We start from the raw sequence: 11008 nt of genomic DNA on the forward strand, positions 1-11008 counted from the left end.
GTATTTACATAATTATAATTACATTAACCAGGCAACGTTGGAAATTATTTATTAACTAGCAATTTTTTTGGGTTCAGTGAGTTTTTCTTTTACATGCGCAAAACTATATTTTAAAAATTATCCTTGATATTTGTGGATATTTGTCGATGTATCCAGAATATTTACAGATGCCCCAATGTAAAATATCTCCACATAGAGAGATACATATCTATAAATCAGGAGTATATTGAAGCAGCTCAACATGAAGATATGTAGTATGTTGATTCGTGTTGTTTCAGTTCAACCTGAAGGCCTTACGGGAAAACAATTACAGCTTTCGAGTTTAAGCGTTTTCGATGCTGTTGGTTGATAGGCATCTTGCCAAACTGAAACTCAATGACTCGCAATTGTCAATCAATCTTCTGATTTGTTAATTGAACACAAAAGTAGAACAAGCTCTAATCGTTAAAAAGCCTAACGTTCCACAACTATATTTAGTCAAATGAGATCCGACAGATGTCCATGGGTATACACATCCACGTCTAGGTACATTAGTAAAAAAATAAAGGCATTTGGAATTGAAATATGCATTTTCTGAAGTGAAGTGGTACGGATACTTATTATTAACCTGATGATATTGAAAGCAGTATCGGTTGAGCGGTGATTAATTTGTGTTACCTAAACATAGTTGTGAGGTATTGCGCGGGACCTTAACTCTTACTTGTCGGAGCTGTAGTCCTACTTCTACTGTTGGCAGATGACATTCCAGGCTGAAACCACAACAGTGACACTGACCTCTGGAGGTTCAAAAGTTTGAAAATGCTCGTAACAAGAAAATTTATTGCCAATTAAAAAAATAAAATAAAGTAGTGGACAGAAAAGAGTATATAATTTCCAACTACATAATTACTTTTTCATAAACACCCCCTAAATGACATCCTAATAACCACTCATAGTCACCTACCAGTCTATAGACAAGTACTAAAGACAGGAGAAAAATGTCAAGAAAAACAGCACCTTTTTTAGGCAGGCATCACACTGTCTCAGATTCAACAAAATAAAAATACACGGGAATACGAATATCCATTCTCTCTTGTTTTGTCGTCACTACAACGTTTTTTTTTTAAAAAAAACAACAACTCTATGTCCTATTGTCTCTTAATAAACAATACTAGCTCACCTTCTCTCTCTTCTATTGATCTCACTTGTTTTCTCTCAAACCCCATCTCCAAGATCTGTTTTCACGGATACTCTTTTGAAGGTTGACTCTAATTTAAACCATTTCTTGATTTTGGGGCACTCGAGATCTTTCAGTAGTGCAACAGAGAGTGTTTCATTTGTATCACAAGGTAAGCTGTTTATGTTTTTTTAGAAATACAACTTCGGGTGTGTCTTAATATCTTCATTTTATGTTGGTATGTTAAATTTCCAAAACTTTATTGATGCGTGAAATGGACTGATTAGTTCAACCAAATTTAGATACTACTGAATATTAGGAATAATTCGAGGGATTAATAAGTGTTTGCTAGTTCAAGTGCATGAAATTTCTTTAGTGGGATTCTTGCTTATGTTATTGGTTGGACAAGGACTTGGAGTGTAGATGTATATGTATTTTAGTTGGGAGTTGAGGATTATATGTTTATACGTTAGAGGCCACTTTCTGTGGGATGTAAAAGAAGTAGTTATCAGATTTTTTTGGCTTTGGACGGATTAAAAAAGTTTGTTCAGCACCAACTCACAGTACTAGTGATAATATTGGTTCCTATGATAATAAGAAATGAGAAAAAGGTGAGACGTAAAGAAACTCGAAAAGGATTATCAATTTTCTGGCTGTTTATTATATGAATCCAGGTTGCATGGACCATAACTCTCCTTGAATGAAATGTTTTCCATGTATCCATAAGTATGACAATGCACCGTCTTTAGGGGAACTTCCGTTATTTTTATAATGTGTACCAAGTTTGTCATTTCAGTGATTATGGCGAGTCTTATCATGCAGTCTCTTGAGTCTTATCATGTAGTCTCTCTCTTTCTCAAGCACGCATTTGTGTGTGTGTGTTTTGTGGAGAAAATAAAATAAAAATGCATATTCATAGATAACAGTTTAAAAAGTTCTCCTGCAGGGTATTTCAGAAATTATGAGTACGAGTTTAACAAAATCAGCTTCTAATGGCACTGAGAAGTCATTATCACCGGCAGAAGAGCAGGAAAAGGTACTCTTGTTAAACGATTATGTTTCCGAAATTTATAATTCTTTCCCAAACCTCTTCATGGAGCTGTATGGAAAACTCAAGTGGTGTCGTAGATGGGCTTAATCCAGCAATTTGAACACTCTGGTTATTTATTTTGCAGATTAATGAGGTGAGAAAGTAAGCTAGGGACTTTGCCCGATAAGTTGTTCCTTTACTGTTAGGATGATTCAATTCTTGAGACATCTGAGGGCACGAAATTGGAATGCTAAAAAGGCAACTAAAATGCTTAAAGATACCTTGAAGTGGAGGTTTCAGTACAAACCAGAAGAAATACGCTGGGTATGCTACTATTCTCGCATTATTTTACGCATTGGTACCTGCTTTATAATATTGTGTCACAAAGTTCTCCTAAATACTTAATCTGTCATGGATTTGAACATCTGTTCATCAAAAGTGTGACTTTTTAGGAAGGGGATTAGTGGCTACTTCATAGGTGTGGCAGCCATAACTAATAGTTGCCCATAGTATTGAGCGAATGAGCAGTGACATTTGCCTTCTTTTATCACAGCTGTTTGCCTTCTTTTAACCAATAACAAAAGTTAATTTTCACTCCAAAAGATACATAGCAGATCGAGGCATTCCTTGGTGGTAAGCCTTATAAAGTCACTGTCATACCCAATGCATTAGAGTAGCATAGCTAGTTGTCCCACACAAGAGTTCCAATTGCATACGAAACTTTGATAGCCCATGTCCCTAAACCCCCCTCCCCCCCCCCAAATCACAGAAGACCTCCGTAATCTACATGAGAATCATACGAATATAAATGAAATTGATATTTTGGTTCTTCGTAGTTCCTTATGGTTTTCTGATGTAATGTAGGAAGAGGTTGCCCATGAAGCTGAAACAGGGAAAATTTACAGATCAAATTACCTTGACAAGCATGGTAGACCTGTTCTTGTCATGAGACCTGCATGCCAGGTTTGATCTCTCTCCTCTCTCAGACAGCCCACATACGCATTAATGACTGTACTGTTAGTTCTTTTTGACACAGTCAGTAAGGCCAACCTCACAAAATCAGTAAACTCCAAAACTCTCGACCTATAAAAGGTTTTCTTGATGATGGAATACATTGTCAAGTGCACGTAATTTATGTTACTTGAGCTTAGCATTTCACAGGGATTGTACTATTGTGTAAAGGTCACCATGGATAAGCTGCAACTGCGCAATTAGATCGTACAGTTTCATTTAGTTATAAACCCTTACTTCCAATATCTGAATTAGGTATCGTTTGTGTTTATTTCATCATGACCAATGTGCCATATTTGGATGATTGTTCCTAACTGGTGGTACTTCTTCTGGTCTACATTCCACATGTTCTTTAACCAATGGTTCATTGGACTGGCCATGCCGTTTGTAGGGACAGATACTTTTACTCCTTGGTATATCTTCATACTGAAATTCAACATAGATGGTGATTAATTGGCCCTTCTATATCTCATTGATATATAAAGAGAAAATTCATGAAAATGGTTCTAGTCATTTCTAAATCCTGTGGATATTGATCATCTATCAGGCTTACTTGGTGCAGTAGAATACTTCATAGACTTGTGATGGGAGAGAAGTGTTTTATGTGGCAAGACTTAGAGCAACCAATTTGTGTCTATATATCACTAACATTTCCATGTGTAATTTTAAATGGAAATAATTGGAGATTAAAAAACTTTTACGCATTAGTGAATGGTGCAGCTAATTGCAGCTCAGTCGCCATGCCTCCTTATTACAGTATATAGATGAGTGGTCATGTATATGTGTTATTCAGATTCATAAACTGAAAGATTCTAATTTCTAATCAGTGGTTCATAGTGATTTAGTTCTTTACCTTGATTTATCTTTGCTCTTTCTAAAATTGCAGAACACAAAATCGACAAAAGGTCAGATTAGGTATCTGGTATACTGTATGGAGAATGCGATTCTAAATCTGCCTGCAGGGCAAGAACAGATGGTCTGGTTAATTGATTTCCAGGGCTTCAACATGTCACATATTTCTGTGAAGGTGGCGCGGAGGCGGCCCATGTTTTACAAGACCATTACCCAGAAAGACTTGGTGTGGCAATCCTATATAATCCACCCAAATTTTTCGAATCTTTCTGGACGGTTGGTTTGTCTTCTCTTTATTGTATTTTGTTTTCAATGAATATTTTCTCTCCTTGTTGATTTTCGAGATTCAAATATAGAGTATGTAGTCAGTACATGTAGTCTAAGTTATCAAGGATGGTATGCTAAATTAGCCAGAGGTTCTGTAGGATGTGTAGCACACTAGCACATATATATCCTATTATCCTGGGTAAAATCCTGGCCTAACTGGATCATCATGTCCTCTAGTCTTTTTGGTTTTGGTTTTCCAGCTTGGTCCTACCTTCCCTTTCAGGCAGTTATTAACCACAGGTGACAGGTCTGTGTAACAACTCCCACAAACTTCAACTGATCTAATTTGGAATTACCTAAAATAGACGGATGGTCCATCTATATGTAGTCTCTAATTAGTTGTGCTCATTTGTGGAACTGTTTTGGTGTTCTGTATTCTATGTACATGCTATGTTCTGTATTTAAGTTAATGATTACTCCGTGTAAGTATCTAACTTGTTTTTCATACTTGTGCAGGACAAATTCTATCAGTGTTTTTTTTTCCTTTGCTTTTCAAAATTATGAACTCAACCATTAATTTAATATTTGAAATCTATTTTAAGTTTACTATAACATGTAATTTTTGAATGCCATCTTGTGCTTTAGTTTCAACTGAAATGAATTGTTTGACATCTTTGGATTCTTGGAGGTGCCAAGTCAGGACACTTGTCGATGTTGTTGATGCATTACCGCTCTTCTATATGCTTTTGGTTGGAGCTTACAAAAATCTGTTATTGCAGGTGGTGAAGCCTTTCTTAGAGCCCAAGACTTACAGAAAAGTGAAGTTTGTTTACTCTGATGACGTCAACACAAAGAAGATAATGGAGGACCTATTTGACATGGACAAGCTCGAGTCCTCGTTTGGGGGAAATGATCAGATAGGTTTTAACATTAATGATTATGCTGCTAGAATGAGAGAGGATGACAAGAGGATGCCCTTAGTTTGGACAAGAGAGACAGCTCTTGTGGACCCGGAACCAACCCCAGATCCTATTTTTGATACCATTCATTCCGAGTTGGATTCTGAAGAATGTGGTATAGAGCAAGCAGATAACACTTCCTCGCATGAAAACAATTCAGAACAGCAGTCTCCTAAGAGCAGTTTGGCGGAGGAAAATTTGAATGGCAATGACCTTGAGGCTGGAGATGGTAAAGGGACTGCTAACCTTATGCAGGGTCTTAGTGGGGCACAGTAAGCTGGCTGTGAAGACCTAACAATGCTAACTGATTTTCTTAGATTCTAAACAGAGAAAACCTTTTTATTTCTTACTTCAGCATTGTGAACATTTATGATTCCAATGCTCAAACAAAGTTTTGTACTACGGATAATACTACGAAACCCTTGGGTCGTTTGAGACAAAATGACCTCGTCATGTAGTTTGAGCGTACACTCAAACGACCTCACCATGTAGTTTGAGTGTACACTCAAGCGGTCTGCGCGTGTCGTTTGAGACAAAACTCTCGGGTTTTTATCTAGATGATATGGCGGAGTCGTTTGGGCAGTCTCCAGGACAACATGGCGGGGTCGTTTGGGCAGTCTCCAGGACAACATGGTGGGGTCGTTTGGGGACTCTCTTGGGCGACCTGGCTAAGTCGTTTGGACTTAAAAAATTCGGTTTGTTTGTTATGATGTTTATTTTAAAAATCAACTTCCACTTAGTCAACCCAAACTCGAACTCAAATTCGAAACGATTTCATCAAGCTTGGGCAAACTTGAACTCAAGTTTAATTAACCCAATCTTTTATCTAAATTCTAAAAAAATATCAAGTTTGAAATCATCAAGTTTAATCAATCTAATCAAGTTTAATCAATCCAACCAAGTTTGAGTATATGTTCAAACGGGACACGACTTGAATTGGGTGAAGTCGCTAATTTCAATTCTCATTGTTGATTGATTTACAACTCAACACTCGAAGTATGGACATGACAGAAAATTCGATTTTTTTTTTTTTTGGTTCTCAGTCTCGCGAGAGAGGTGATACCGGTTAAAAATGTTTGAAAAAAATGGTAGCCGGTATGCGTTGAGGTGGGAGGGTGTATTGGGCTATTGTTGTTGGACTTAGTTGTCAGGTTTAGGCCGGAGACTGCCAAATGCAATTTGTTGAGTGCCCGATTAAATCACCTTTAAATTTTGCCTCCGGTTCACACGTCACACTACCCATTATCAAACCAAAAACAAACAAAACAAATGCAACACCAACACCACTTGGTTTATCAGGTACGTAGGTTATACTGTTATAGTGGCTGTCACGTTAGCCTTTTCCACAGATATCTATGAAAATTTCTTTCTTTGGTTCACACTCATTTTCTGAATTAGTTCTCTTTTGGTGTGACAATGGATATGGAGTGAAAACGAACCATATACTAGGCGTCTAGGCTCAGGGAAGAAGTCGTTCAATTTCTTCTAGTGATCATCTGATATATTCTGAATTATGGTAGCATATAAATGTTGATCAATTTCGAATTCCAGAACACATGGTAAATAGCAGGAAATGTTTTTAGTTAAACAATTGGACCAAGGAGGCGAGGCACACGACCAAGCAGTCTTTCTATTGCAACATGAAGTTTTCATGTTTTTATTTACTTAAAGTTGAAACCACTTGGAGCATATATGCATACACCAAATTTAATAAAGAATAAACGTGCAATGTCGATAACAACCAAAAAAGTCTCAAAAAACATACGATGAAACAATTACAACACTATATCAAAGTTGGTTCAATCCAGATAGGGGGTGGAAAGATTGCCTCGCTCTTCATTTGATGATGTGGTTTAATCCAAGTTGAAAATTCCCATAGTAGAACCGGCGGCCTCATAGTAATGTGAAGTAGATACAGTTAGCCTTGCATCCAGGGAAGTCTGAAGATGATATAGACATGGAAGAATTATTTTCCCCTAAAAACAACGTTCGGCCAGGTAGGCTCCTTACATGAATCCACTTACTCGTGACAAGATCCAGTTTAAAGACTTCGAAACCTTCAATATAGCATGAGTCGTCAGTCACCTTGAATAGCTTTCTAATTTGCAAGATATCACCAAAGGAATCCACGATATACTTCTTGTCATCATTCTGAACGTTATATGGTGGTGCAGCTACTTTTGAAATCATAGGATGAGGATGGTTCCCATCACACGCAAAAACTAATCCAAAGAAATTGACAGCAAAAAGTTGATCTTTATGGTATACCACATCGTCAATCCAATTGTACGTGAAATCTAGGTAAGTCCAAGTTTTGTCACCAGGCTTCAAGATCGCTACTTACCATAGATTGCCATAAGAACGTACTTAGGATTTATTGTTGGGTTGGCTGACAAAACTGCCTTGATAAGAATGGATTCACTAGACGAACATCTGATAAATTCTTTTGCGTAGTTATCAACCATCCATAGCTGGAACCACGACAAAACTGATTGTGAGGCACTGGTAACTGGAAAGTTAAAAGTTTTTTCTCATTGAGGCTGTATAAACTACGTGTATGGTGGTTTTTGCGGTCGCCTTCAGAAGGAAGCATGAGGAGAGGAAGTTGACGGGCACCTCGGCTGTACAGATGTCGATTTTCAACATAAATAGATCTCCATGAACGACATACAGCTCCAAAACGGATGCAATCTTTGTTATCATTAAAGTTTTCCATAACAAAAGGTAAAATATGGTCCGGAAGGTCCAACCAGTTGATCTCCCTATCTTTCTTTCTTTTCTTTTTCGAGAACATCTCCCTATCTTTCTGATCCATGGTAAAGGTATCATTGGACATATGCATTGTTATTCGTTCGCTTTAGAAAGGAATCATGTTCTTTGCTCGGTAGTCCCCTTCGGAGTCGAGTAGCATGAGGGAGAGAAAGCACCAACGTGTTAGGGTTTCTGGTCTCCTTGAATTACGTTATTTAGAACATGTTAGATATATATTATAGTTATATGCTTACCAATCTTTTTTTTGAGCACTTAGAGACTCATGTTTCTTCTAAACTCTATTACTAACTAGCCATGCAGCCCGACCTGTGGCCGGGCCTGTTATTCTTAAACCCATCATGTCTGGGCCTATATTTAAGGGAAGCACTTGGAAGTTTAACATATCCATATCCAATAAGTAATACATATCATGATCCATTAACTAATTCATATCCATATCTATTAACTAATACATATCCATATCCATATCCAATAACTAATACATATCATGCGTACATTGAAATAATGAAATAATGCGTAGCTTTGTTTTTTTGTTTTAGCATAACACATGAAAGGACAATTTTAATTTATATTAAATTAGAGAGCATGCCAAATTCAGGGTTAGTTTGGTAAGAAGACAAGTAATTATTTTTCAAATAGGGACTATTTTAAAAATTTTGCTGATGTGGCTCACTATGAGCATCTTGGGAGAAACGGATATTAATATAGGTAGGATTACGAAACAACCCCATCTACAGTTTCACATAGTCTCCAAATTTTCATAAACACTATAGCTAATTACGGAAAAAAAAAAAAGACAAAACTAAATTGTTATAAACAATAATTTCCACAAAAAACGATTTTTCTAAAACCCTTACGCCACAAAAATAATCTCAGTCAAAGTTTAACATAACAAAGTTTTTTTTTCTAGAAAATAACAATGAAACTATGAAAAAACAAATGAAAAAAATGAATTGAGTTGTTTAAACATTTACTTTATGCATTTGTTAACTACACATGTGACTTCGGAAAAAAATGAAAAAAAACCAACTAATCATAAAATAAGTAACAGTGTACACCAAAAACAAATAAAATTGTATTGTATGCATTATATGGGCCTAAACAAATAAAGTTGGATCGATTTGATGCACCATCCACTGTGAGATTTAGACATTTAGTCATAGTTAAGGATTTCAAAAACCACAATTCTAGCCACAATAATTACGACATATTCCAATTAAATTTATGAATTTATAATTTTTCAACACTATATCGAACGTTGGCTTAAATAAATTATATAACTATGGATTTAGTTAAAGTGGACGTTGGGCTTAAATAAATTATATACCAAACCAAAACAAATTACATGTGGAAAATTAAATTATACAAAAAATAACATCACAAAATATATAATAGAAAATGAAAAGTAAAATAAAAATAGCGGCAAACCAATAATGACAAATATTTTAAAATATATATAATACTGCATGAAACTAACGTAAAAGAACAATTAACGGGAAATCGAAAACTAGATGCAAATGTATTGAACTAACCTCAAATAATATTTAACGGAAAATCGGAAACTGGATGCATATGCAAGCATTAAATTAATCATAAAAAGTAATTAATGAAAAATTGGAATATGGATACAACTGTATTAAACTAACCTCAAAGAATAATTAACGAGAAATCAAAACTTGGATGCAAATACATCGAACTAACATAAAAAAATAATTGTCGGGAAATCGGAAATTGGATGCAAATGCATTGAACTAATCCTCAGAGATTAAATTAATGGGAAATCGGAAACTGGTTGCAATTGTATTGAACTAACCTAAAAAAAATTAACTATAAATTGGAAACAGACTGCAAATGTATGAAACTAATCTTAAAGAATAATTAACGGAAAATCGAAAACCAGATGCAACTACAATGAACTAATCTCAAAAAATAAACTGCCCATTGAACTAACCTCAAGAAATAATTAACGGAAAATTAGAAACTGGATGCAAATTCATTGAACTAACCTCAAACAATAATTAACAAGAAATCAGAAACTAGATGCAAATGCAACCTTATCAAATAATAAACGAGAAATCGGAAACTTGATGCAAATGCATTAAACTAATCTCAAAAAATAATTAATGGAAAATCGAAAACTGGATGAAAATGCATTGAATTGACATCAGAGAACAATTAACAGAAAATTGGAAATTAGATGCAAATGTATTGAACTAACCGCAAAGAATAATTAACAAGAAATCGGAAACTGTATGCAACTGCATTGAACTAACTTCAAAAAATAAATAACATAAAATAAAAAAACTGGATGCAAATGTATTGAACTAATTAACCTCAAAATATAGTTGTGTTATATGTTGTGGGAATGTCTCGATAAACATAGTTTTGTATTTAAAATGATGTTTACCTTATCTCTTTTCGTATGATTGGGAACGTCTTGCTATTCAAATAGCTTCAATATGAACTTCGCCTTATTAGACAATCTTACAAAACTTCAATCAAACTTCTATTATTAAACAACAAAATGAAGTTGAAGGGTTTTATCAAGGGTAAATTCTTTGTTTTTAATGGGGAGTGGGGTTTTCACGTTATAAGAAATTTGGATGAATGATCAATATAATATTCGTATATAATAGTTCTGCATATATAGTTGTATATATTTTTTAGAATAATTAATATGACAGTAATACCCGTTCGTAGATAATCTTTGAAGATCCCACATAGTGAGTCAGGTGTAATTTAAAGAATAATTAACGGGAAATCAAGAACTGGATAATCTTTGATAAATGATCCTATATAGACATATACTAAATCAAACATAATTTATTTTTATGTCATATTTGCAAGGACACTACAGATGGATAAGTAGATGAAGTTGGTATTATGCACTACATTGGATAATTAAAAGGAAATAAAAAACTGAATTCAAATATATTGAACTGAGCTCAAAGAGTAATTAAC

General features: G+C 35.1%; 1 pseudogene across 1 annotated transcript; it reads left to right on the top strand.

Annotated features, from left to right (window-relative positions):
- The first annotated feature begins 986 nt into the window (after positions 1-986).
- On the top strand, positions 987-5717 carry LOC147502249 (uncharacterized; annotated as a pseudogene). The gene is made up of 6 exons (XR_015221642.1): positions 987-1328; positions 2103-2192; positions 2332-2510; positions 3051-3149; positions 4084-4325; positions 5096-5717. The product of XR_015221642.1 is annotated as an uncharacterized LOC147502249 (transcript).
- The last annotated feature ends 5291 nt before the right edge of the window (positions 5718-11008 follow it).

The sequence above is a fragment of the Coptis chinensis genome, chromosome 4 (assembly GCF_015680905.1).
Source record: "Coptis chinensis isolate HL-2020 chromosome 4, ASM1568090v1, whole genome shotgun sequence".
NCBI classification, from domain to species: domain Eukaryota; kingdom Viridiplantae; phylum Streptophyta; class Magnoliopsida; order Ranunculales; family Ranunculaceae; genus Coptis; species Coptis chinensis.